The 27,251-nt window shown below is 42.3% G+C and overlaps 1 protein-coding gene across 4 annotated transcripts in view; it reads left to right on the forward strand.

Moving 5' to 3' along the window:
* The first annotated feature begins 3,491 nt into the window (after positions 1 to 3,491).
* The window catches only part of Btbd7 (BTB domain containing 7), a 111,690-nt gene continuing 87,930 nt past the window's right edge, over positions 3,492 to 27,251 (forward strand). For 3 of the 4 annotated variants that reach the window (XM_004649320.2, XM_045154044.1, XM_045154045.1), the window contains exon 1: positions 3,492 to 3,566. The gene's annotated coding sequence lies outside the window, so the exon portion shown is untranslated. Of the gene's footprint in view, positions 3,567 to 3,925; positions 4,027 to 27,251 lie in introns of those variants that run through there. The other variant, XM_045154042.1, reaches the window with a different exon arrangement.

Raw genomic sequence — 27,251 nt, forward strand, 5'->3', positions numbered from 1 at the left:
GAGAGAGAGTAGAGATAAACAACAGTGGATACTGCAAGCCTTAAATTTGGCTAGCCAGGCCAAATGAGCCAACGGGTACAATATTGGGATGTCTGTTATGGGGGAAATCAACTGCTCTCTAATTGGGCTGGAGGACCACTCAACAGGAGGGAATACATACCTAATATCTGAAAACCTATGATAGGGAAGTCATGAGCCCTGGGGGTGTAATGCCTACTGGTGTCTGGCTAAATGCATATGTTATACTCACCAAACTGCCAGGTAAACACTTGTCTTAATGTTTGTACCCATATATTAATGTTACTCTCACTTTTGGTTAGAGAAGCTTCTCTTTTCAGATGGTGGTGACCTCTGGGATGACTCAAAAGGTGACACATTTGCTGAGAAGTGACAGAGGAGTGTTCAGCACTGAAACATCTCTATCACACCTTGCAAGATTCAGGGTCCATTGCAGAAGAGGTGGCAGGAAGAATGTAAAAGCCACAGGAAGGCTAGGACTCCTTACAATGCACTCTTCCAGACACAAAATGGCCTGGCTATTCATGATCTCACAATGCTTGGCACTACCTACATGAGACCAGTATAACAGGAGGAAAAGATGACAACATCAAAATAAAAGAGAGACTGGGCTGAAGAGATGGCTTAGCAGTTAAGCACTTGCCTATGAAGCCTAAGGGCCCTATTTTGAGGCTCAATTCCCCAGGACCCACGTTAGCCAGCTGCACACGGGGGCACACACATCTAGGATTTATTTACAGTGGCTGGAGGGCCTGGTGTGCCCATTTTTTTTTCTCTCTCTCTATCTGCCTCTTTCTCTCTCTGCCTGTTGCTTTCAAATAAATAAATAAAAATTAAAAATAAAATAAAAGAGACTGATTGAGAGGGCTAATGCATATGATGGAGAGTAGATTTGTGAAGGGAAAAGTGGGAGTGGGAATTATCATGGTTTATTGTCTATAATTATGGAAGTTGTCAATAATAAGAAAATAAAAAAAACATGACAGGGCTGGAGAGATAGCTCAGTGGTTAAAAGTGCCTGCTTGCAAAGCCTAAATGCCTGGGTTTGATTTCCCAGTACCCACGTAAAGCCAGATGCACAAAGTGGTGCATATGTCTGGAGTTGGTAGCGGCAGGAACGTTGGCATGCCTATTTCTCTTCTCCTCCTCCTCCTCCTCCTTCTTCCCTCTTCTTGCTCTCCCACCTTCTGTCTCACAAATAACTAAAAACAAAAGGACATGACCAAGGTCTTGAATACGGCTGAGAGGTAGAGCTTGTATTTGGTATGCATGAGGCCATCCCCTGTACCACAAAACAGAAATAAAAACAGAAACCAAACACATGGCAAAACTCCACATTTATCCTGGCATTTTTACCTAAATCATGCCTCTTTTTGCCTCTTCTGCATAGTATGCACTGAAACAATGAGTTTTGCAAAACAGGGAGTTTATTCACAACAGTATCAAGCATATGGAAACCAGGAAGCAAGAGTCAAATCCACTTCCTGGAGAAAAGGCTGTAGGGACATTTATTGGATCAAACCTTTCTTGTTGCTGGAACAAAATACCTGTCAACAATCAGTTTAAGGAAGGAAAGGTTTATTTCAGGTTACAGTCCATCCTGGCAGGGAACACATAACAGCAGGAGTTTGAGGCAGCTGGTCACATTCAGTCCATACTGATGAGGCAGAGAATAATAAATGCCAGTGTTCAGCCAATTCTCACCTTTTATTTTATTTTTTGTTTGTTTGCTTTTTCGAGGTAGGGTCTTGCTCTAGTCCAGGCTGACCTGGAATTCACTATGTAGTCTCTGGTTGGCCTCAATCTCACCACAATCCACCTACCTCTGCCTCCCAAATGCTGGGATTAAAGATATGCACCACCACACCCGCTGGCTCAATTCTCACCTTTTTATACAGTCCAGAAACCCAGCCTAGGGGAATGGTGCCATGCATAGTTGATGGGTTTTCCTGCCTCAATTAACCTAAGAAAGATTAACCCTCACAAGCATGCCCAGAGGCTAGCTTTCTAAGTGATTCTCGCTCAATCAATATAAACCATCACAGTCATCATGACCCACACATCAGAAATGTTATCTAGCGGCAACAGCAAGTAACTAAGAGCAGGTGAAGCAGTTAAGTCTACAGAAGCAAGTGACAGCTGGGAGTGGTGACACGTAGCCTGTGATTACCACAGAAGGGAGGTGAAGCAAGGAGGATCAAGAGTTTAAGGCCTTTCTTGGCTTGAGTTTGAAATCAGCCTGGGCTACATGAGACCTTGTCTCAAAAAAAAAAAAAAAAAAAACCAAAAGGAAGTTCATTAATAAAATAAAGGCAAGAAGTGGTGAAGGGCAGAGTAAGTCTAGTAGAGTAAATGAAATAGGTTAAATTTAGGTTTTTCAGGAACGATGGGCAGGTGATTTATTCAGAGGGTATCTAAAAAGCACCACCAGAAAGAGGTATGACAAAAAAAAAAAAAAAAGAACTTGCTTCTCAGATGGTAAAGATGGAAAAAATGTAAATACTCTTAAATAAATTCTGGGAGGACAAATACATCCTGTATTCATGTATTGTTAAGACCTTGATGTGTACTGGCGCTCCGTGAGGAGTCAGAATGCCCGGATTCTAGTCTTGGCTTGCCTGCCCAGCTGTAAAACAGTGATAATAATACCTGTCCCAACGGCTTCAAAGGCGGTTTGGCGTTCAAACTCAAACCATGTATTTAGCTGTGTTTTGAAAACTGTAAGGGGCTCTATAAATGTAAGTTGTTTCTGTTAATTGGATAGCTGGTATTTATTAGCGATCTGGCAGTCCCACGTGGTCCTTTGTTGTCGAAGGAAAACTGTTCCGTGTCTTTATAGGACTTTTCTTAACCTCCATGTAACTAGTAGGGAACAGCCTGTAAATGTACTTCGCAGACAAGAAACACTGTGCGAGGGACAGACGCTCTTCACCAAGATGTAATGCAGCCCAAAGGGGCCTCTTACACTCTACAGAGGCCGGGCCATGCGGTTTGGTCTGCAAACCTGCGAGCAAAAATGAACCTCTATTAGACGGAGCTAGTCTTCAGGTGCGTACTGAATTCCATCCTGATTATGAACAGCACGCCACCATTCCCAGGAATGAGCAGGCTGCAACAGCAGCAGGAGGCCGCTTGGCGGCTGCTCGGCTCACCAGTAGGTAGAATGCGCGCGCACCCGGCTCCCACGGCTCCTGGCTTCCCAGAACGCGCCTCCCCCTCCCGGCGCGCCGACGTTGGGACACGTGACCCTGGGGCGCCGACGGAGCCAGCGGGCGGGGCCCGTCCGGCTCCGCAGCGCCGCGCAGGCGCGCCGAGGCCCGGCCAAGGCGAGCCCCTCCTGCTCCCTGTAGGAGTCAAAATGGCGGCGAGGGGAACCTGGAGCAGTCCTGGAGCCTGAGCTAGTGACAGGAGAGGAGAGGGCGGCGGCGGCGGGAGGAGGAGGATGGCCGCGGGCGCCGGCGCCGGTGCGGACGGCGGTACTGGCGGCGGCGGCGGTGGGGGCGACGGCAGCGGTCCCAGCAGCAGCCGCGGCGGGAGGAGCCTCCGAGGTGAGTGTCCCTCGGTGTCTCCGGCCGAGGAGCCGACGTTGTGGCGGGCGCCGGGCTGAGAAAGGGGCTGTGTCTGGGCGGGGTGACGCCGGGGCCGGGGCGCCGGGCAGGGCAGGCGGCGGCATCGGCGTGGGGCCCAGGCGCGGCGCGGCGGCGCGGGACTGGCCGGTGCCCGTGCGCTCCGGGGGGCGGGCTGGGCAGCGCGCCGCCGTCCCGGGGGCTGGGCCGCGAGGTGTGGCTCTCGGGGCGGGGGTGGGGTAGGGGGCGGCCGGGCCGGGCTTCGGGCTCCGAGGGGCGGGACCCGGCGCACCCCGGACTCGGGAGTCCGCTCCGGGCTCGGGCGTCTGTTTACCGGGTGCGGGACCGCGACCGCCGGGGATGGGCGTGAGGCCGGCCGGGGCCTGGGGCCGGCCACTCCCGGAGGGAGAAGTTCTCGTGTCCGGGGAGTCGCCGTGTGCGGGTAAGACTGCAGTTGAGCTGTGACAGGTCGGGAGAGGGACGGAGACGCGTAGGCTGGGCTCGTTGGGGAACTTGAATGGCCAAGAAAGAAGCTTTTCTCGGTGCCTTTCTCCTCCGCGCCGCTGTTTACTACCGTCCACACACGCTCTTTCTCTCTCCCTCTCTCCCTCCCTCCCTCCCTCCCTCCCTCCCTCCCTCTCTCCCTCTCTCACTCTCTCTCTCTCTCTCTCTCTCTCTCTCTCTCTCTCTCTCTCTCTCTCTCTCTCTCTCTCGTGAGAACTTTCTCTCCCGTTTTCGCCGAAACTCTTGAGGAGTATTGTTTCTGCCCTGAACTACAGTAGCACCTTTCGCATAACAGCGCAGGCAGTGTTGTGGAACAGGCCTAATTTACAAAAGCTGTCTTGGCTGGTTTGCCAGCGCATCGGTCCCTCTGCGAAAACATCTTTTTGTAACGAGCAAAGAGGTATTCTTGCAGGATTACTGAGCTCTTTTTTCTTTCTGCTTTCGCGACAAAACGGCATATTTTCTCTATTAGTAGAATCTGTGTTGTTTTTTTTTAAGGTTGCTTAAATAGCACTCTTCCTGAAGTGTGGAAGGTTTTGAAGTGACAGGGATCTTGCACAGAGAACAGCAGCTATAATGAGACTTGTCTTGGAATTTTGGAGAGATTTGGTGTGATGGGTGAGTGAGGTGCCAGGGGTCTTACAGCTTAGGATGACTGATATCAAAACAAGAAAGGAGACCTCCACATGCCATTTAGAGAGCCATTTTCAACTCCACTCCTGAGCTGTATTTTCCACCACTAATCGCAATCCCTAGGCCTTTGGGCAATAAAGGTGAAAGCAGAAGTGAGAGCGGCTCTTTGAATCTTACAGTTACCTTATAGAACTGCCGAGGATGGCCCCTCCTCACCTGATATTAATGAAAATTCATTGACCTATAGGTCTCTGACTACAGTTTTATCAAATTACAGCATGGCTCATTCTTGAACACGTAAAACCTATTGACTTTTACCATGTTTTGAGAAACCCAAGTACTGTATTCTTTGACCCAACCTGAGCATTTAAAGAAGTTCTTTGTATCAAGATTCTACTTTTGGATTTAAAACACCAGTACTTGGCTGGAGAAGATGCCTTAGCGGTTAAGGCATCCTCAGTACCCACGTAAGCCAGATGCACAAGGAGGCACATGCACCTGGACTTCGTTTGTAGTGGCTGGAGGCCCTGGCCCACGCTCGCACTCTCTCTCTCTCAAATAAATAAATAAATTATAAAACTCAAAACAAAAAACCAGGACATGTTTTATTGTCGTTTCCATCTCTTCTTTTGTTGAGAATTTTATTAATAGTGTGTCACAAGTTAACTCTCAGAAATAACAGTAGAACTGAATGATTCAGATTTCATAGTTTCAACACATCCGAAATTACACAGGTGACTATTGAAGATCTATGTTGTGTTTTGCCTCATGGTAGATCTCTGGGAGGAAGGAGAAAATTTACATAGACATTGCCCTAAGATTCTTACTGGAAAAAGATGTACTTACATGAGTCTAGAAGACAGTCCAGTGAATTCTACAGATACGAAGAAGGCTGTGGGATGTTCAGGGTAAAAGTTTGAGTTAGGAGTTTAAAGAACTTTCTGGAACACTGGACTTCAATTGTCCAATGAGAGTTTTTTACAGAGAGGTTAGGGCAGTTACTTTGTGAGGGAAAAACAAGTACATAAACTGGAGATTAGCTTTAGGGGAGGGGAGTAGAGAGAGGTTAATGTGAGCTGAGAGTAGAATTTCCTTGGGAGAGTATTCTCCTTAGGACACATTAGATAGCTGGAAGGATTTGAGTACTGAATGAGAAGACTTGGAGTTTTTCTTTTGTGCAAGGTATAGAGAACCTTTAAAAAAGTTTTTTTTTTTTTTTTTTTAAAAAAAAAGAACTTTAAAGATTAATGTTTTAAAAACAGCAGGGTGTCAGTGATCTATAGGTTGAACTAGAATGAGAGTAGAATTAAATGAGCCAAGGAAGACTGTAGTTGGCTCTTGAGTTACTTTACTCAAAGGGATGATATCCTAAACTGGCTCACACCACTGCAACTAGTAACTTAAACAATACATTCTTATTCCTCTGAGCTATATCCATAGTCTATTAGAAGTTTTGATTTTGGTATTCTACTTTCCTGGTTGGTTGTGCTTTTGCTGTCACATATAGGAAATACTGCCAAGTTCAGTGTCACGAAACCTTGCTCTTTTTTAAAAAATTTTTTTGTTTATTTTTATTTACTTGAGAGCGACAGAGAGAGAATGGGCGCACCAGGGCTTCTAGCCACTGTAAGCGAACTCCAGACATGTGTGCTGTCTCATGCATCTGGCTAACTTGGGTCCTGGGGAATTGAGCCTCAAACTGGGGTCCCTAGGCTACATAGGCAAGCACTTAACCTCTAAGCCATTTCTCCAGCCTGAAACTTTGCTTTTTTTTTTTTAATTTTTTTTTTTATTTACTTGAAAGTGACAGGCAGAGAAAGAGGCAGATAGAGAGAGAGAGAGAATGGGTGCGCCAGGGCCTCCAGCCTCTGCAAACAAACTCCAGACGCGTGCGCCCCCTTGTGCATCTGGCTAACGTGGGACCTGGGGAATCAAGCCTTGAACCTGGGTCCTTAGGCTTCATAGGCGAGCGCTTAACCGCTAAGCCATTTCTCCAGCCCAACTTTGCTCTTTTAAAAAGAGTTTTATTACTATTGCAGGCATTATGGTTTCTTCATTGTTGCTGCTTGTTCTGGTTTTTTTCTAGTTAGGTAGGGTCTCACTTATCCCAGGCTGACCTGGAACTCACTCGATAGTCTCAAGATGTCCTGAAACTCACAGCAGTCCTACCTGTAGCCCAGTCTGACCCAGAGTTCACTATGTAGTGTCAGGTTGGCATTGAACTCACAGAGATCCTCCTACCTCTGCCTCTCGAGTGCTTGAATTAAAGGCATGCGCCATCACACCTGGCTTGTTTTCTTTTTGGTTTTTCAAGGTAGAGTCTCACTCTACCCAGGCTGACCTGGAATTCACTATGTAGTCTCAGGGTGACCTTGAACTCAGCACAGTGTCCTACCTTTGCCTCCTGAGTGCTGGGATTAAAGGCATGCGCCACCATGCCTGGCTTGTTTTCATTTTTTTAAGTCAGGATCTTGATACTGTAACCCTGCTTAGCCTAGAACTATGTAAACTAGGCCAGTCGGGCACTGAACCCGCAGCAGTCTTCCTACCTCTGCTTCTCCAGTGCACAGATTATAGGAATGAGCTGTCACACGTGGCCCATTTTGGATTGTTCGTTGTTACTGTAGAAAGGATGCAATTCATTTCTAATGAGTTTTGTATTATGCAGCTTCGTTCTGTGTTTTATTCTAATGGGGTTTTTGTGAAATCTTTCAAGTTTTCTATATGTATGATCAGGCCATCTGAAAAGTCAGTTTATTACTTCTTTTGCAATTGACATGCCTTTAAATTTTTTTTTTCATTTTTTAAGCAAGTTGTGGTAGTGCACACTTTTTAATATTATATTTATTTATATGAGAGAGATGAGGGAGAAAATGGGTATGCCAGGGAATCCAGCTGCTGCAAATGAACTCCAGACTTGTGAGTCATGTTGTGCATCTGGCTTACGTGGGTCCTGAAGAATTGAACCTGGGTCCTAGAAAATCAAAGCTGGTACCTCTGGCTTTGCAGACTTGTATGTTATCACTGAGCCATCACTCTGGGCCCCTTTTAAAATTTTTTTGTCTAATTGCACAACTAGGATTTGTAGGACTTTGTTGATATACTTGGTGTTTTTGTTGTATGTGTGGTGTGTTTTTCATGTGCATGAGTGTGCAGATGTGATCTGTTTATGTGGGCATGCTTGTGGAGGTCAGAGAATGTTGGATTTCTTCTGTCACTCATCTCCTTGAGATGATACAGCTCACTGAGCCCATGTTTTCAGTCAGTCTGACTGAACATTGAGCCCCAGTGATTCTCTTATCTCTGCTCCCAACCCCCTGTACTATGGTTGTAGGTGTGCATGGCTGCTTCTGTCTGAGTAAGTGGGTCCTGAGAAAACTGACTTGGGGCATGTCAGGGTTTCTTAGGCCCTCATGTTTGTACAGCAAGTGCACTTAACCTGCCAAACCATTTCCTCAGCTCCAGTTTCTAGATTTTAGAGTTTTCAGTCTTTTACTATTGAGTACTGTGTATGTGTGTAACATGTATGTATATTTGCATAAATGTTTGTTTATTGATTGAGACTTACTGAGGCTTATTTATTTGTTGATCTCAGGTAGCCCAGGCTCCGTTAACATGAGGTTTTCATGCTCATCATTTAGTATATTGATTGAGATTTTTTTTTTTTTTTTTTTTTTTGGTTTTGTTTTGCTTTTCGAGGTAGGGTCTTGCTCTACCTTAGGCTGACCTGGAATTCACTATGTAGTCTCAGGGTGGCCTCGAACTCATGGTGATCCTTCTACTTCTGCCTCCCAGGTGCTGGGATTAAAGGCGTGCACCACCATACCTGGCTCTTGAGATCTTCTTTTATTTATTTTATTTTATTTATTTATTTTTTAAATTTATTTATTTGAGAGAGACAGACACACAGAGAGAAAGACAGATAGAGGGAGAGAGACAGAATGGGCGCGCCAGGGCTTCCAGCCTCTGCAAACGAACTCCAGACGCGTGCGCCCCCTTGTGCATCTGGCTAACGTGGGACCTGGGGAACCGAGCCTCGAACCGGGGGTCCTTAGGCTTCACAGGCAAACACTTAACTGCTAAGCCATCTCTCCAGCCCGAGATCTTCTTTTATATTCTGGGTTCATTGAGTGTTTTTAAAGCTGGTATGTTTAATGAAAAAGAAAACATTTGGTTCTGAAAGAGTTTCTGACCTAGTGAATGAGGAAATTGTGTTATTGGCAGAATTATATCTCTCTGGAATCATTTTTGTACATTTGAGTACATTTTAGCTGGAAAAATGCTGCTATGGTTATTTGGTGGGAAAGGTTGACATTAACCCAAGTAATCATATAAATACTTGCCTGGTTAACTCTACAACATTCATGCTCACACCTATATTCTAGCGTGCTGTCTGACATAAAGGTGCTCATTGATGTTATTAATTGGATCAAGAAGCTGACTAGTAAGCTAAGAGGCATATTATTTATAATTTTTAGTGAAAAAATATAAATAAGCTTCCATTAATCCAGTCATGGTATGATGGTAATTAAAACTTTTCTCGGGCTGAAGAGATGGCATAGAGGTTAAGTGCTTGCCTGTGAAGCCCAAGGACCCCAGTTTGAGGCTTGATTCCCCAGGACCCATGTTAGTGAGATGCACAAGGGGCCCACATGCTTCTGGAGCTCGTTTGCAGTGGCTGGAAGTCCTGGCGTGCCCATTCCCTCCCTCCCTCCCTCTTCCTCCTCTACCTCTCTTTCTTTCTCTCTCTCTCTCTCTCTCTCTCTCTCTCTGTCACTCTCAAAAAAAATATTTTTTCTCCTCTAGAATGTGAAATAGTCACTTCAGAATGTGGTTTATTTGGGGCTGGAGAGATGGTTTAGTGGTTAAGTGCTTGCCTGTAAAGCCTAAGGACCACAGTTTGAGGCTCAGTTTCCTCAGTACCCACATAAGCCAGATGCAGAAAGTGGCGCATGCATCTGGAGTTTATTTGCAGTGGCTGGAGGCCCTGATGTACCCATTCTCTCTCTCTGCCTCTTTCTCTCTCTGTCTGTCGTTCTCAAATAAATAAATAAAAATAAACAAAAAAAAAACTTTTTAAGTGGCTTAATGCTAGCCAGGTTTGGTGGTGCATGCCTTTAGTTCCAGCACTTGGGAGGAAGAGGTAGGAAGATCACCATGAGTTTGAGACCAGCATGAGACTATGTAATGAATTCCAGGTCAGCCTGAGCTAGAGTGAAACCCAAAAACCAAGAAAAAAAGAAAAAGAAAAAAGAAAAGAAAAGAAAGAAAGAAGAGAAAAGAAAAAGCAAGTGGCTTATTCTAACACAGATACCTTTAAAAAAAAAACTTGAGGTAGTATTTTTCTTTAGTTATGTTAATCAAAGTTACGTGAAACCAACATTTTTGTAGTGCTGGCTACTTCAGAGGCTGAGGCAGGAGGATTTTGAGTTTTAGGACACCTTGGAGAGCATTGTGAAATGCTACTCTTCACCCTTGAATCAAAAGGGACACATGATTTAGAAGAAATTTTTTAAGTGCTACTGATGCAGTGATTTATTATAAAATATTTGAAAATTTTTCAGCTCAAGATGAAATGGCTCTTAATTTACCATTTAAAAAATGTTGAGTCTGTGCCTTTAATCCCAGCACTAGGGAGGCAGAGGTAGGAGGATCACTGTGAGTTCGAGGCCACCCTGAGACTACAGAGTTAATTCCAGGTCAGCCTGGACCAAAGTGAGACCCTACCTTGAAAAAAAAATAAAAAAAATAAAAAAATAAAAAAAGTTGAGTCTGTAAATTTGGCATTGTAAGTTGTCTTTCAAATACCCTTACTATCTCAAATAATATAGACTTTAGAAACAAAATGAACTAAGTAATCATATAATGATTGGAATAAGTAGGAATCACTTTTTACACAGATCCTTTAAATTGCAAGATTTGAAATAGTTTTCTCTTTTGAACATTGTTGGCATTTTTAGATGCATTTGTAGCATAATAGAACACTGGTCTCAGAATCAGACCTTCATTTAGATCCCTGTTGCTATTTATAGTTTTGTAGGGGTTTTGTCCCCTCCCTTCTGTTTCTTCTCTCTGCCACTGCCTCCTTTTTGCAACTGGTCCCTCTTCTACTTTGTTGTCTTTTATTTCTTTTTTTTCCCCTCCATTATCCATGATAATGACAATATGTTCATGGAATGAATATTACTTGGGTATTATGCAGGAAACCACAGTGGCTGTGAGGTCATAAATGTAACAACCACTTCATTCTGGAAAACAGAGGTTCAGAACACTCCCAGTCCTCTCTGGCTTTTACATTCTTTTTGCCTCCTCTTCTGCAAGGTTCCCTGAACCTTGGAGGGAATAATATAGATATCACTTCATTGAGTGCTAAACACCTGACAGTGACTTATTCTCAGCACTTTAATGAGATCAGGCTTCTCTGACCAAATGTGAGAGCAGCACTAATCTATGGGTATAAACATAAATAGAGGGCACAGCATATCCATTTAGCCAAATCAACAGTAGTAGCTTCTCCCCTAGGGCCTATGATTTTTCTAGCCATAGGCTTTTAAAAAAAATTAATTCTTTTTTAAACAGATTATGCTATTTTAATCCCTATCCCCTGTTCTTGTTTCCCTGGGCCCTCCTCAGTGGATTATAGGATTTACTGTGGAGTCATGAAGGCCTCAGTCAGTCCTAATGGGATAGTGAGGGATCTTGCCTCAGGATATTTCTACCCACTCTATGGCTCTTAATCTTTCTGTCCCTTCTTCAACAATGCTCCCTGATTTAGTGCTGAGTTCTTTGTAGCGCCTGGATTTCTGCTTTGCTAGGTTTTGATTTGTCACTGTCTGTTACCATCATCCTGGAGCTGGTTGTCAGGCTAGCAGTATGAGCAGTGTTTATGTTGCTGTTTCCTCTGCAGTTTCTCCTGGGTCCTGGAAGAGGTGGCAGGTCTCATAGTGAGTCATCTGCTATCTTCTTATCTTATCAATGGATGTTGTCTTCTCCATTTTCTCTGCCATCTGTAAAATAAAACACATTCTCCAACCAAGAGTGGGAGCAGGTTGGGTTAAAGTGGGTGAGCAAAGTTATTTGAGAGAGTGCAAGCCCACTCTGCTTCTCCAGAGAATAGAGGGGGCTTCTTTCTGAAGTATGAGTTTCCTGACTTTGGGAGTCTGAATTGGTTTCCAGTACCAGATACGAGTTCTATCCCACTGAGTGTGCCTCATGTCCAAGCAGAGAACAGTTAATTAACCCTCAGAGACTGTGCCACTATTGTACAAATGTCTACTTCTTATCCAGCAGGTTGATTTCATAGGGTCCCCTGCTTATTCATATTGTTGGTGACTGTTTGCTTTTAGCAGCTCCCATAGGGCTATATCTAGCACTATAAGGGCTAGCCAGGAGGGAGCTAGTTTTCCTTTTGGTTCCACCATGGTAATTCGATGTCCTGTGATCATGGCCTGTGGTGTCTTCAGCAAAAGGGTCTTACCTTTTAGCTCTGGCCGGTAATCAAGCATTTTGACAGTGGGCTACATTGTTTTGGGGACCTCATGGGGGGTCTCTGGCCAACAGCTCACTGTTGGGGGCAACCCAACTAGGCCTGGGAATTACCAGCCAGTCTGTGGTTGTTTTTGTTTTTGTTGTTGTTGTTGTTTGTTTGAGTTAGGTCTCACTCTAGTCCAGGCTGACCTGGAATTCACTATATAGTCTCAGGGTAGCCTTGAACTCACAGTGATCCTCCTACCTCTGCCTCCCGAATGCTGGGATTACAGGCATGTGCCATCACACCTGGCTTCAGAGTCCCTGGTTTTAAGAAGGTTAAGCTTTTTTTTTTTTTTACCTCTGTCCCAACTGTTCCCCCTCCCCCTTTATTGGTAGTTATATCTTGTAGAATGCTAGTCAGAATTGGTATTTCCATGGTACTGATTTATGTTGTCTTAACTTTTGTGTAATTTACTCCCCACCCTTTCCACTCTCTATCCCTCCAAGACCCTCCCCTAACTTGTCAGGTAACTCCTCCTCCCTAGTTCTACTCTCTACTGGTCTCATTCTGGTTTTGTGCCCATATTTTGGGTGCTGACTACTATTTGCACTCTTCCGTGATTGATCTCAGTTACGAACCATAGATGAGAGAGTACATGCAACATTTGTCTTTCTGTGCCTGCTTGACCTCATTTAGAATGATTTTTTTTCCAACTCCATCCACTTACCTGAAAATTATATTATTTCACTTTTCTTTACCATTGAGTAGAATTCCATTGTATATCTGTACCACTTCTTCATTATCCATTCATCAGTTGATGGGCATCTGGGCTGATTCCAGTTTCTAGCTATTGTGAATAGAGCAGCCATAAACATGGCTGAGCAGATATCTCTGTAGTGAAGAGTGGAGTCTTTAGGGAATAGTCCCAGAAGTGGTATTGCTGGATCAAATGGTAACTATTTTCATCTTTTTCAGACATCTACATAATGATTTCCATAGTGGTTGTACAAGTTTGCACTCCTACCTTCTTGAATGCCATCCTACTGGAGTGAGATGGAATCTGAGTTGTTTTGATTTACATTTCTCTGATAATTAAAGATGTTGAACATGTCCTTAGATATATAATGGCTATTTGTATTTCTTATTTCTTCCTTTGAGAATTCTCTGTTCAAATCTCTACACTATTTTTTAAATTGACAACTTCCATAATTGTAGACAATAACCCGTGGTAAGTCCCTCCCTCCCCTGCTTTCCCCTTCGAAACTCCTCTCTCCATCATATCCCCTCTCCCTCTCAATCAGTCTCTTTTATTTTGATGTCATGATTTTTTCCTGCTATTATGATGACCTTGTGTAGGTAGTGTCAGGCACTGTGAGGTCATGGATATCCAGGCCATTTTGTGTCTGGAGGAGCACATTGTAAGAAGTCCTACCCTTCCTTTGGCCCTTACATTCTTTCTGCCACCTCTTCTGCAATGGACCCTGAGCCTTGGAAGGTATGATTGAGATATTTCAGTGCTGAGCACTCCTCTGTCTCTTCTTCTTAGCACCATGGTACCTTCTGAGTCACCCCAAGGTCACTGCCATCTGAAAAGAGAAGCTTCTCTAACCAATCTACCCTATTTTTTATTGGATTTTTTTAAATTGTTTAGTTTTTTGAGTTCTTTGTAAATTTTAGATATTAAACCTTTGTTGGAGGTATTGCTAGTGAAGATTTTCTCCCATTCTGTGAATTGTCTATTGACTCTGTTGATAGTTTGATTGTCTATACAATAATTTTTTTGTTTCATGAGGTCCCAGTGTTTCAGTGTTGACTTGATTTCTTGTGCTACTGGGATCTTATTCAGAAAGTTTTCCCCTACCTATATTGTGGAGTGTTCTCCCTGGTTTTATTTAGTTTTATAGTTTCAGGTCTTATATTACTGTCCTTAATCCATTTAGCATTGATTTTTATGGAGGATGAGAGAAGTACGTGTAATGTCATTTTTTTACATGTAGTTATTCAATTTCTCCAACACTATTTGTTGAAGATGTTGTCTTTTCTCCAGTGTGTATTTTTGGCCCCATATTAAAGATGAGGTAGCTGTATTTGCTTGGTGTGGTATGGCAAATTTCCTCCACTTTGAAAAATATAAACTGTTGCCAGTTTTATCAAAGGAGCTGGGGCACCTTACAAGAGAAAATGTGGGTAGGTTCATCAGAACCCCCCATGTGAGATGGAGGCACCCCCTGTACCAGCTGTATATAATAACACACAGTATCTTGTGACCTGGGGGCATGGAGATAGAGGATATAGAGAGTAAAAGATCAAGAAAGAATAAGCTACATCTAGATTTCTTTGCAGTCCCCATGCTCTGCAAGTAAACCTTTACCCTGAGACTGAGGGAAGAGCATCTGCAGGGTAATCCTGATACAGTGAGCTCCATGTACAGTTTCTTTGGAATCTCCATGCTCTGTAAGTAAGCCCTCACCCATCAGGCTGAGGGAGGAGCATCCACAGGCATAATCCCAGTATAGTGAGTCCCACTGAAGTGCTGCTCTGTGGTCTCATACTTTTAGATAGGGACAAGGAGCTTCTAGAAGTGGCCACAGGGAAGTTGTCATTCAGGGAGGAATGCGATTTCTCTGTGGTGTGGCTGCTGTGGGGTCCTGCTGCCCTGTAAGTAAGTCTTCACCCTGAGGCTGAGGGAAGAGCATCCAAGGAGTAATTTGGTCACAGGAATCTCCATCAAAGTGGCTGTTTTGGGGGCCCCCAGTTCCTGTAAGTAATGCCTCTTTATGCTCTGTAAGTGACGCCCCCCCCAATAAACTTACTGGTTCACCGAACTGGTATTGGTGTAATCATACTTTGGTCTGCCATCTGAGTCCTATTTGGGGTGAAAGCATGTAGTTTCCCGTGACCTTTGGATTTAGAGATAGGTCTTCTATTCCATTGAACTGTATGTCTTTGTTCTATTACCATGCTGTTTCAGTTACTATGAATTTGTAGTATATCTTGAAATCAGATATGGTGATGCCTCCAGACATATTTCTTTTGTTAAGGTTATTTTTGGCTCTCCAAGACCTTCTGTTCTTCCATATGAATTTTTTTTAATTTTTTTAAAATTTATTTATTTATTTATTTGAGAGTGACAGAGAGAAAGACAGACAGAGGGAGAGAGAGAGAGAGAATGGGCGCGCGAGGGCTTCCAGCCTCTGCAAACGAACTCCAGACGCATACGCCCCCTTGTGCATCTGGCTAACATGGGACCTGGGGAACCGAGCCTTGAACCGGGGTCCTTAGGCTTCACAGGCAAGCGTTTAACTGCTAAGCCATCTCTCCAGCCCTTCCATATGAATTTTGAGAGTATTGTTTCTATCTCCATGAAGAATGTTGCTGGAATTTTTATTGGAATTATGTTGAATTCATATAATAGTTTTGGTAGGATGGCCATTTTCACAATATTAATTCTTCCATTCCATGAGCATGGGAGGTCTCTCCATCTACTCATATCCTTCTCAGTGTTTTTTTTTTTTAAGTTTCATTGTACAGGTCTTTCATTTCCTTGGTTAGTGATATTGCAAGGTTTTTTTTTTTTTGTGGCTATTGAAAATGGAATAGTGTTGCTTATCTCTTTCTCCATATGTTTATCTTCAGTATATAGGAGGGCTTCTGATTTTTGTGTATTGATTTGTATTTTGCCACTTTACTGAAAGAATTTATCGCCTTTAGGAGTTTTTTGGTGGAGTCTTCTGGGGCACTTACACATAATCATGTCATCTTCAAATAGGGCTAATTTGAATGCTTCCTTATCAATCTGTATCCCTATTATTATTATTTTTAATGTGAGAGAGAGCGAATTGGCACACCAGGGCCTCTAGCCACTGCAATCAAACTCCAGGTGTATGTGCCCCCTTGTATACATGTGTGACCTTGTGCTCTTGTGTCACTGTGTGTCTGGCTTATGTGGGATCTGGAGAGTTGAATGTGAGTCCTTAGGCTTTGCAGGCAAGTGCCTTAACTGCTAAACCATCTCTCCAGCCCTATCCCTATTATTTTTTTCCCCTCTTATTGTTTGAACTAAAACTTCAAGTACTATATTGAAAAGCTATGGTAAGAGTGGACACCCCTGTCTTATTCCAGACCTTAATAGGAATGCTTTCCAGTTTTTCCCCATTTAGTGTTATCTGGGCCTTATGTGCTTGATAAATAACTTTTATTATGTTGAGATACGGTCCTCCATACCAAATCTCTCCAGCATTTTGATCATGAGGGATGTTGTATTTTGTCCAGGCCTTTTCTTCATCTACTGAAATAATCATGTGATTCTTGTATTTAAGTTTATTTATGTGATGAATTAGCATTAGTCAGTTTCTGTATGATGAACCATCCCTGGGTTGAAACCTACTTGATCAGGGTGGATGATGCTCCCCATACACACACAGTGAATGACAATGAAAACAACATACCAAAGTGAGAGGAAAGTTCATAGTACTAAATGCCTTCATTGCAAAAGCAGAGGGCTCTCAAGTAAACAACTTAAATGTGCATTTGAAGGCACTGGAAAGGCAAGAACATCCCAAGCCCAAAAGTACCAAGTGGAAAGAAATCATCAAGATCAAAGTGGAAATAAAGGGAACAATTAAAGAGATTGATAAAAGGAAGAACTGGTTCTTTGAAAAAATAAACAAAATAAATAATCAAGATTGATAAACCACGGGCCAATTTGACCAAAAGAAAACAAGAGAAGACTCAAATGATTAGAAATGAAAATGGAAACATCACAACTGACACTGATGAAATTGGAAGACTCATCAGGACAAATTTCAAAAACCTGTAGTCCACAAAATTGGAAAACCTGTCAGAAATATATAAATTCCTTGACTTGTAACACCTTCCAAAACTAAATCCAGAACAGATAGACTTCCTAAATAGACCTATTACTTCTAATGAAATTTAAAAAGTGACTTTAAATCTCCCAACAAAAACAGTCCAGGCCCTTACGGATTCACCACCAAGTTCTATCAAGCTTTTAATCAAACTAAAACCATTTCTCCTCAAATTATTTCACACAATTGAAAAAGAACTTCTCCCAAACTCCTCATATAAAGGCCAGCATTACTTTAATGCCTAAACTAGACAGAAACCCAACAAAAGTAGAAAATTATGGACCTATATCCCTAAACAACTTAAGACATAAAAATGCCCAATAAAATCCTTGTGAATTGAATTCAAGAACACATCAAAAGCATCATCCAGCCAGGTGTGGTGGCACATGCCTATAATCCCAGCAATTTGGGAGGCAGAGGTAAGAGGATTGCTGTGAGTTCAAGGTCAACCTGAGTCTACAATAGTGAATTCCGGGTCAGCCTGAGCTAGAGTGAAACCCTACCTCAAAACACCAGAAATGTCTTGCTTAGATTTTCTGCCTTGTATAGTCTTAATTTTTTATTTTTTAGAGTGGTGTAAGAGAGAATTGGTGCATCAGGGACTCAGCCTCTGCAGTCAAATTCCAGATGCTTGTACTATCTAATGGGTATGTGCGATCTTGCCCCACCTTTATGTGTCTGGCTTACGTGGGATCTAGAGAGTCGAACATAGGTCCTTACGTTTCGCAGGCAAGTGCCTTAACCACTAGGCCATCTCTCCAGCCCAATTTAATTTTTAAATAAAATATGGATGTGTCAGAGCCTTATGTTGCCACTGCAGAGGAACTCCAGATGCCTATACCACTTTGTGCATCTGGGAATACATGGGTACTGGAGTATTGAACCAGAGCTATTAGGCCATGTAAGCAAGTGCTTTTAACTGGTAAGCCATCTCTCCAACCATGATTTAATTTTTTTAAGTTATTTATTTGCAAGCAGGGAGGGAGGGAGAGAAACAGAGTATGGGTGTGTCAGGGCCTCTTGCCATTGCACACAAACTCCAGACACATGTGCCACTTTGTATATCTGGCTTTACATGGCTACTGAGAATTTGAACCTGGGCGGTCAGGCTTTGCAAGCAAATACCTTTAACCACTAAGCCATCTCCCCATCCCTAATATAATTTTTTTATTCATCCTATTTTTGCCCATTACTCTAGTTTACCAGACTGAAATATTTGTTAAACAGCTTGCCAGTTGACTCTATGCCACTTTTCCTCCTCCTCTTTCTACCCATTTCTTCCTATACTCAGTAAGCTACCACAGTTACAGTTTTTAAAAACCAAGTTGGAGCCTCTTTATTTAAAAAATACCTGTTTGGAAAATGCTAATAAAAATTTTTTAAAAAAATAAAAAATACCTGTTAATTTTCTCTTGTGTATGGCATAAAAGACAAACTCACAAAGGATGTGTCCAGTCTTAGATACTCCATGTCTTCAGCCATGTCAGTCTATTTATTATTCCATGAATTTCTGTGGTTTTCATTAGTTTATTCCAGTACTTGGAGTTTACCCTTTTTTTTTTTTTTTGTCATCAACTCTGTTAGCATCAGTTTCCTGACAAATACCATTTTGTTCATGAATATAGGACACTGGAGATGATTCATCACCACCTCCAGGAGTAGATTTTGGTGAGTCTCAGCATGTCAGTTCATAGTATTCTCCTGTAAACTTACTTGTTCCAGTCAGACAAAACTGAAGGAGACACATTGTTTCTGGGTGGGTGAGGTTGTTCTTTTCCTTCTTACCCAAGAACAAGGGAGTGTGGGGAACCTGTCTATAACCACAAAGGAAAGCAGGTCCTGAAGATGGCAGAGCAGAGGTAGAAGGTAGCCTCAGTTACATATAGCCTGCACTGGAGCCTTCCCTGCTACAGGACTTCTCATTACAAATAAATTTCTTACTGTTTGCAACTCTGAGAAGTTGACTCATCAGGTAAAGGTTCTTGCTTGCAAGCCTACCTACAGTTAGATCCTCCTGAAACCTGGATGCAAGGTGGCACATGTATCTGTAACCCAGTGTATGTACAACAATGGGAAGATGAGCCAAGAGAATTTGGAAGCTTGCAAACAACAGTGGCAAGGGAGACCCTAACTCAAAAGAAGGTGGAAGGAAAGGAGAAACACTCTGAGGTCATCCTCTTACCTCCACACACGCACTGTGGCAACACATGTGCCCCCACACAAACTCACAATAAAAATGGAATTTGGGGGCCCTTGAGAGATGGCTCAGAGGTGCTTGTTTGCTTGCCAAGACTGAAAGCCTAAGTGACCCAGATTTAATTCCCCAGTACCCATGTAAATCCAGATACACAAAATGGCACAGGAGTTGGTTGCAGCAGCAGTAGGCTGTGGCATACCCATACTCAATCCTTTTCTGTCTTGTTTCTTTATCAAATAAATAGTTTTTAAATGGATTTTTAAAAAAAGATTTCTTACTATTTCAGGCAGTTCTTTGGAATTGCTTGCCATAAACAAAATCTCCTTAATGGGCTGTAGAAATGGCTTAGCATTTAAGGCGCTTGCCTGCAAAGCCAAAGGACCTTGGTTTGATTTCCCCAGTACCCACGTAAGCCAGATGCACAAGGTGGCACACGTGTCTGGAGTTCGTTTGTAGTGGCTGGAATCTCTGGCACACTCATTCTATGTGTCTCTGTCTCATAAATAAATAAAAATAAAATATTTTTTTAAAATCTCCTTAACATAGTACTCTTCATTGTACATAATTCTATGATGCTCTCTTTAACATGACTGTCTTCTCTGTTAGTACTTTGGACTTCTCTTCCATCCTGTATCAGAACATATTGTAATCACTCCTCGTATGTCTGACCCTTATACATGCCTTTTGTATACTTTGAATCAAAGCATACAAGATGGAGCATAGTGCCTGTGCATAATAGAAATAATAGCAGCAAGGGAACTGCTAGGATTAAATAACACAAAAAAGTAGTTTGTAAGCACGTTTAAAATAAACATAAAGTGATGTTACTGTCTTTAAACCAAATGAAATAGAAAGCACCAGACATTATTGTTCTTCGCTGGCCCTTCATTTTTACCTAGAAATGTGCATGTGCATATGTGTACATGTTTGTGTGGAGGCCAGTGTCGTTCCTGAGGTACCATCCACAGTTTTTGAGACTAGCACTCTCATTGAGTTGGAAGTAACTATCCTAAACTGGCTGTCCAGTGGAGACCCAGGAATCCACCGGTATTCACCTCCCTGGCACTGGGATTATAAATGGGCTCTACCATGCTTGTCCTTTTTTTTTTTTAAGATTTAGTTTTACTTATTTATTTACTTGACAGAGAAAGAGGGAGAAAGAGAGAGAGAGAATGGGCATGCCAGAGCCTCTAAGCACTGCAAACGAACTGCAGACCCGTGCGCCCCCTTGTACATCTGGCTAATGTGGGTCCTGGAAATTGAACCTGGGTCCTTTGGCTTTGCAGGCAAACACCTTAACTGCTAAGCCATTCCTCCAGCATGATGCCTATCTTTTTTAAAACATGAGTTTTGGAGATTGAACTCTGCTTCTCATGTTTACAAGGTAGGTACTTTTCTGACTGAGCCATCTTCCCAGCCCATAGAATTTTCTTTTTTTTAGTTCAGGCTGATCTATGTAACCCATGCTATCCTTAAACTTACTTTGTGACCCAGACTATCCTAAAACTAGTAGCAATCCTCATGCCTCAACCTCCCAAATGCTGGGATTATAGGTATGAGCTACCATGTTCAGCTAGAAATTTTCACCTGAATTTTAAAAACATGAATCTCAGCCAGACATGGTGGTGTACACATTTAATCCCAGCACTTGAGGGGCAAAGGTAGGAGGATTGCCGTTGAGTTTGAGGCTACCCTGAGACTACATAGTGAATTCCAGGTCACCCTGGGCTAAAGGAAACCCTCCCTTGAAAAACAAAACAAAAAAGGAAAGAAAAAGTGAATCTCCTCAGGCCATTATATTCTATTCCTTCCTCCCTTCCTTCATTTTTATTTATTTATTTATTTGAAAGAGAGGAAGAAAGAGGCAGATAGAGAGTGGGCACACCAGGACCTCCAGCCTTTGCAGTCAAACTCCAAATGCTTCTGTGGGTCCTGAGGAATTGAACCTGAGTCCTTTGATTTTGCTGGCAAACACCTTAACTGCTAAGCCATCTCTCCAGCCCTCCTTTTTTGGTGGGGGAGGCATAATATACCAGAACTAACTTCAAGTATAGTGTGTATTTTTTAAAAATTAAAAAAATTCTGATCTACTATTTATACATTTGTATGAAGTACAAGATGAGATGATGTTTTGATTCATGCATACATTGGGTAATAGGTTTTCTCTCATATTTTGAAACTGTATTTAGGTCTGTTCTATCTAGGATTCATTTGTGAATTATGCTTTAGAGAAGAATTCTATAACATGCTTCATAAGACCTAAATATTCTTGTCTTAGACTTTCCAAAAATATTTTTCCTTGCTTGCAACTAAATAGGAAAATGTTCTGTAAGCAGAACACTTTGTGGCAGAACTAAGTAAGTTTGTAGTGAATGTTAGGAGCAGCTAATGGCAGAGAAGTCTCATTACAGCATTAATTAAAGTCATATTTCTGCTACATGCTTGAATAGCATTCTGCCAAGACAGGACAGATAGAGGAGAGTTAAAATGTTACTGACTCAGTCTACTTCACTGTGTGCTGAAGTCAAATAAACCTCTCATAGTATCCAGAGAATGTTCTAACCAAACTATCCAACATTATCGTTACAGTCCGTTGTATCTTTGATCCCACAGACTTCAGGCTTATCAAGCACATGGGAATACTGAAGACTTATTAGCACTTCTTTGGATCAAATCAAAAGGGAGAAACACATTGAAGGGTTTTGTTTGTTTGTTTTTGTTTTTCCAGGTAGGCTGTCACTCGGGCCCAGGCTGATCTGGAATTCACTGTGTAGTTTCAGCTGGCTTCAAACTCAGTGATCCTCCTAACTCCCCAGTGCTGGAATTCAAGGCATGCACCACCATGCCTGGCTAATGTTTTTTCATATACAAACTATAAATTCCTTTTAATTGCTGGTGACAATATAGAAAGAGATCCCCAGCATAGAGAAATCACAAAATCTGTCATACATAGTCTACTGTATTATTTCTATAACTCTCTGAACATAGAGTAGCTTTCTTGGCCTGCTACATTAAATTCCTGCAGGAAAGAATTATGTAAGGTGTAGCCTAAATTCATTCTTATAATCATTCCCTATTCTTGCATTCACAGGAGGGTCTGTCTCATCCATGATATCCACAAAAACTGCAGGTACATTTGAATAGTGCACTTGCTTCACTCCGATCTTCCTTAAGATCAACATTTCTAGTTCTCTTTCGAATTGAGGATCTGCCACATAGAAATAATGCCTTAATTTTTCCATCTGTTCTCTCTGTACATATAATAATGTCCAGACTCCTTTCCACATATAGAGAATGCTACCTCTGGTCTCCCACAAGATCTTTTCACTTTGGTCCAGTGCCTGGGACAAACCTTCTACTAGAGAGGAATGGAACTGTGTACTAGGAATAAGAGTTAGGTTTGAAGGTCTTTCATTAACATTTCCGATACAAGCCTACTGAATCTTCAGGGTAGTTTTCTTTGTATGACATGATTTTAAAAAACTCAGGGATCAATGTTGTGTTCAGCATTTGTGATGGATCTATTGGTAGTGTGTTGAAACCTCAAAAAGTTACTCCAAAGTAGCCCAGAAAACTCCAAAGTTGCCCTGAAAGCAATTGAAACCCTAAACTTCAACAAGAGGTAGTGAAATAAGCCCAGTAACTGTTGACTCTTAAGTTGGTCTCTCTATTCAAGGGTCCTTATCTACATTTCCCCATGTTTAAAGTCTCATGTTCTTTCAGGGCCAATCAGAGCAGATGAAGTATCTTTCCATGAAAGTCAAATCCCTTTTGTAATTTGCATGTCATGTTCATGTTCTTTCTTTCTGCACCCACTTGAACCCTGTGTGTGTGTCATTATGTATGTGAAATCTGCCCTGCACTAGATTGTAAATTCCTTTTAAAAATCCCCAACAATAAGCCAGGCGTGGTGGCGCACGCCTTTAATCCCAGCACTCGGGAGGCAGAGGTAGTAGAATCGCCATGAGTTCAAGGCCACCCTGAGACTACATAGTGAATTCCAGGTCAGCCTGGACCAGAGTGAGACCAGCTCGAAAAACCAAAAAAAGAAAAACATCCCCAGCAAGCCGGGTGTGGTGGCACACTCCTTTAATCTGAGGAGGCAGAGGTAGGAGGATTGCCAGGAGTTCAAGGCCACCCTGAGACTACATAGTGAATTTCAAGTCAGTCTGAGCTAGAGTGAGACCCTACCTTGAAAAAATAAAAAATAAGAAATAAAAGAAAAAATCCCCAACACCATCCAGCTAAGTGTCCCACACATTGTTCCAGGGCAAAAAGGGCAATAGCAGACTGGAAGGGACTCATAAAAATAGTGGTAAACTGGGGCTGGAGAGATGGCTTACAGGTTAAGGTGTTTGCCAACAAAGCCAAAGGACCTATGTTTGATTCCCCAGGACCCATGTAAGCCAGATGCATAAGAGGCACATGCATCTGGAGTTCATTTGCAGTGGCTAGAGGCCCTGAGGTGCCCATTATCTGCCTGTCTGTCTTCTCTTTCTCTCTGCTTGCAAATAAATAAGTTTTTAAAAAAAGATGGAAACAAAAAAAAAAAAGTGATGAACTGGACAGTTGCTAAAGACAAGAAAAAAGAGAAAAATGAAGAGGATTCAAAAATGAAAATAGAATTCTTTACATATTCTCTTGTCTAGTCTCTGGTATGGGCCTTATTTTCAAGTGCCTCATTTATTCAAAATAATTTTTTTAAGTTTTTATTTATTTATTTGAGAGTGACAGACACAGAGAGAAAGACAGAGGGAGAGAGAGAGAATGGGTGCGCCAGGGCTTCCAGCCTCTGCAAATGAACTCCAGACGCATGTGCCCCCTTGCGCATCTGAAGTGCCTCATTTATTAATAAGGGTCCAATACTGTTATAGTCAGGTTCACATTGTGGCAGAAAACACCCAACCAAGAGCAGCTTGTGGGGGAAAAAAGGGTTTATTTTGACTTAAACTTGAGGGGAAGCTCCATGATGGCAAGGGGAAATGATGGAATGAGCAGAGGATGGACATCATTTCCTGGGCATCATCAGGTGGACAGTAGCAACAGGAGAGTGTACCAAACACTGGCAAGAGGAAGCTGGCTGTACCAAACATAAGTCCGGCACCAACAATACACTGCCTCTGGGAGGTGTTAATTCCCAAATCTATATCAGTTGGGAATCTAGCATTCAGACCACCTAAGTTTATGGGGAACACCTAACTAAAACCATCACACTTACCAACCAGGAATTCTTAAAAGTCCTTGGTATTTATAGTTGATGAAATGAGACACAGATCTACTACTGTGGGAACTTAGTCTATTGAGGGCACAAAATTCTTTTTGTTGTTGTTTTCAAGGTAGGGTTTTACTGTAGCCCAGACTGACCTGGAATTCACTATGTAGTCTCATCAGGGTGGCCATAAACTCACCGCAGTACCTCTGCCTCCTGAGTTCTGGGATTAAAGACGTGAGCCACCACATCCAGCTGGGTATAGAATTCTTAATTAGTTGCCCTTAGAGAGCAATAAGTACTGAATTGAAGTCTGTCTAAAACTTTGTGGGAGCACAGAGGAAAGGGGTAAGTTCTTGTTTTGGACTAAATCTTGCTGGAGTGTCATTTATTAATGTAGTCTACACTGTGCACTGCCCCAGCTGGTGTACATTTTCATGCTTTGCTCATTTTATCAACACTTCCACAGGCCTAGCATTTAGCTTTCTGTTCATTCTTTTTTTTTTTAATTTAAAAAATTTTTTTATTAACAACTTCCATGACTATAAAAAATACCCCATGGTGATACCCTCCCTCCCCCCACTTACCCCTTTGAAACTCCACTCTCCATCATACCCCCTCCCCATCTCAATCAGTCTCTCTTTTACTTTTGATATCTTGATCTTTTCCTCCTTTTATGATGGTCTTATGCAGGTAGTGTCAAGCACTGTGAGGCCATGGATATCCAGGCCATTTTGTGTCTGGAGGGAGCATGTTGTATGGAGTCCTGCCCTTCCTTTGTCTCTTACATTCTTTCCGCCACCTCTTCCGCATTAGACCCTGAGCCTTGGAAGGTGTGATAGAGATATTGCAGTACTGAGCACTGCGGTCATTTCTTTCCATCACCATGATACCTTCTGAGGCATCCCAGGGTCACTGCCATCTGAAAAGAGAAGATTCTCTACCAAAAGTGAGAGTAGCATTAATATAAGGGTGGGAACATTAACAGAAGTGTTTACTGAGCAGTTTGATAAGCATAGTATATACATTTGGCCAGACAACAGCAGATGTTACACCCCTAGGGCTCATGACTACCCCTGTTTTAAGTTTTCAGTATCAGGGATGTATTCCCTTTCCATGGAGCAGGCCTCCAGTCCATTTAGAGGGCAGTTGGCTTCCCCCACAACAGACATGCCACTATTGCACCCGTTGGCTTATTTGGCCTGGCTGGCCAATTATAAGGCTTGCAGTGTCCACTGTTGAGTATCTTCACTGGTGATTTCTCTTTCTCCCACTGAACTGCATGCAGAATGGCTTCTTTGAGCTTTCTGTCAGCTGGTCTACATGGAGGAGGTTATCAGCTCAGTTCCAGCAAGATTTCTCAGTGGCCTTGCAGCCCAAGTATGTGGAGTCTTCAGCAGTAGGGTCTTACCATCTATTCCTAGTGGGAAACCAAGGGCCTCGGCAATGGCCTATAATGTTTTGGGGGCATCAGGGATCTCCCTGGCCAACAACTCACTGGAAGATATCCATCCCTGGCACTGAAAATTTTCTAGCAATAATCTACAGCTCCTGAGTGTTCCATTGTCCAAAAAAGTAGGATTACATATGTTTTATTTATATCCTCTTAGATTTTGATTAGCTGTCCCTCCACCTTTCCTTTACTCAGTCTCTTTCCCAGATCTCATTTTGGGCCTTTTCACCCCCATTAATCTATTCTTCTACTTACATATATACAATACCACCCTATTAAGTAACCCCCTCCCTTCCTTTCTCTTCCCTTTCTATCTCTTTTCTAGCTTACTGGCCTCTGCTACTGAGTTTTTTCCTTCTTACACAGAAGCCCAGTCACCTGTAGCTAGGATCCACATATGAGAGAGAAGATGCGATGCTTGGCTTTCTGGGCCTGGGTTATCTCACTTAGTATAATCCTTCCCAGATCTATCCTTTTTCCTGCCAATTTCATAACTTCATTTTTCTTTACTGCTGAGTAGAACTCCATTGTATAAATGTACCATATCTTCATTATCCATTCATCAGTTCAGGGACATTTAGGCTGGTTCCATTTTCCAGCTATTGTGAATTGAGCATCAATAAACATGGTAGAGCATGTACTTCTGAGGAAATGAGATGAGTCCTTAGGATATATGCGTAGGAGTGCTATAGCTGGGTCATATGGTAGATCAATTTTTAGCTGTCTTAGGAACCTCCACACTGATTTCCACAATGGCTGGACCAGCTTGCATTCCCACCAACAGAGTAGAAGGGTTCCTCTTTTTCCACATCCTCAGCATTTATGGTCATTTGTTTTCATGATGGTAGTCAATCTGATAGGAGTGAGATAGAATCTCAACATAGTTTTAATCTGCATTTCCCTGATGACTAGGGATGTAGATTATTATTTTTTTGATCCTTATATGCCAATCGTATTTCTTCTTTTGAGAACTCTATATTTAGTTCCATAGCCCATTTTTTAATTGGCTTGTTTGATTTCTGATTATTTAATTTTTTGAGTTCTTTGTGTATCCTAGATATTAATCCTCTATCAGATGTATAGCTGGCAAAGATTTTTTCCCATTCTGTAGGTTGCCTCTTTGCTTTATTCACAGTGTCTTTTGCTGTACAAAATCTTTGTAATTTCATGAGGTCCCAGCAGTCAATTTGTGGCTTAATGCCTGAGCAGTTGGGGTTATATTCAGAAAGTCTTTGCCAAGACCAATATGTTGAAGGGTTTCCCCTACTTTTTCCTGTAGCAGTTTCAGATCTGATGTTAAGGTCTTTAATCCATTTGGACTTAATGCTTGTG

Source organism: Jaculus jaculus, chromosome 7, assembly GCF_020740685.1.
Source record: "Jaculus jaculus isolate mJacJac1 chromosome 7, mJacJac1.mat.Y.cur, whole genome shotgun sequence".
Taxonomy (NCBI): Eukaryota; Metazoa; Chordata; class Mammalia; order Rodentia; family Dipodidae; genus Jaculus; species Jaculus jaculus.